The sequence below is a fragment of the Etheostoma cragini genome, chromosome 2 (genome assembly GCF_013103735.1).
Source record: "Etheostoma cragini isolate CJK2018 chromosome 2, CSU_Ecrag_1.0, whole genome shotgun sequence".
In the NCBI taxonomy this organism is placed as follows: Eukaryota; Metazoa; Chordata; class Actinopteri; order Perciformes; family Percidae; genus Etheostoma; species Etheostoma cragini.
The window spans coordinates 600133-601295 of record NC_048408.1 but is presented as its reverse complement, the minus strand read 5'-3'; positions in this window follow the sequence as shown (position 1 = coordinate 601295).

Below are 1163 nucleotides of genomic sequence, written 5' to 3'. Positions count from 1 at the left end.
TGCTGTGGTTGTCGGCGCAGATGTTAGTTACCCTGCTGTGGTTGTCGGTGCCGATGTTAGTTACCCTGCTGTGGTTGTTGGTGCAGATGTTAGTTACCATGCTGTGGTTGTCGGTGCAGATGTTAGTTACCCTGCTGTGGTTGTCGGTGCAGATGTTAGTTACCCTGCTGTGGTTGTGGGTGCAGATGTTGTTCAGAGATCCATCAAGAGGCTCTGCTGGTTTGAGGCTGTGGTCAACATTAACACGATGAAGGGACTCTGCGAGCTCCTGTGGATCGACTGCAGCTCCTCTGCTCTACAGTCGACAGCATGCACACCATCATCAACACACACAAACCAAAAGGACAAAAAACAAAAAGCATCCAACAACAGGGCCGGGACAGCCAGTCATGCAGTCAAGCAATGTGTAAAAATAATAATAATAGAACTGACCTATGTTGACAGAATGATTCAGACCAGACTGAAGCTCTTTTGCATGGGCTCTTTACTCATTGCTAGAGTTGTTTTAACCCATTTTATGATAAATTCCTCAAAATTAAGCCAGTCATATAATGACTTGTTTTCATAAATTGTAGTCAGATCAGTACAATAATGAGATGTAAAGGCACAGTGTATATTGAAGAAAAAGAAAAAAAAAAAAAAAAAAGGAGCTTTAACGTTACAAGATTTTACATCAATAAATAATTCCATTAGTTTCTGTGAAGGTAAGATTTTACTTCTAACTAGTTTCACAACCATTTAAACTGAGGTAATCCACAGTTTTTGGCTAGATCATTATACTGTATGGACAGAAAGGATTTTTGTATTTGGGCTGTCAAAATCATTAGAGTTAATGCAAAATCCTTTAACACAACTAATTCTATTGACGCTCTATTGAGGCAGAGTTTACTGAAGATAAGTCTTACTCTGAAGTTGAGCACTTTAGGCTGTTCCTCTTTTGCTCCAAAAACAACCACCTCAGTTTTTTCTTCATTTAATTTTAGACAGTTCTGGCCAGGGCTTCATGACGGGGTTCGGTGTCTGCCGAACCTTAGATTTTTTTCATTCAAAATCCTTAAAATGACAGCTGTATTGTATTTTGTATGTGCTGTCTAAATATTTATATATTTCTTTAATATACATGGACTATGGTGTGATTAATCACAATTAAAAGGTTTAATCGA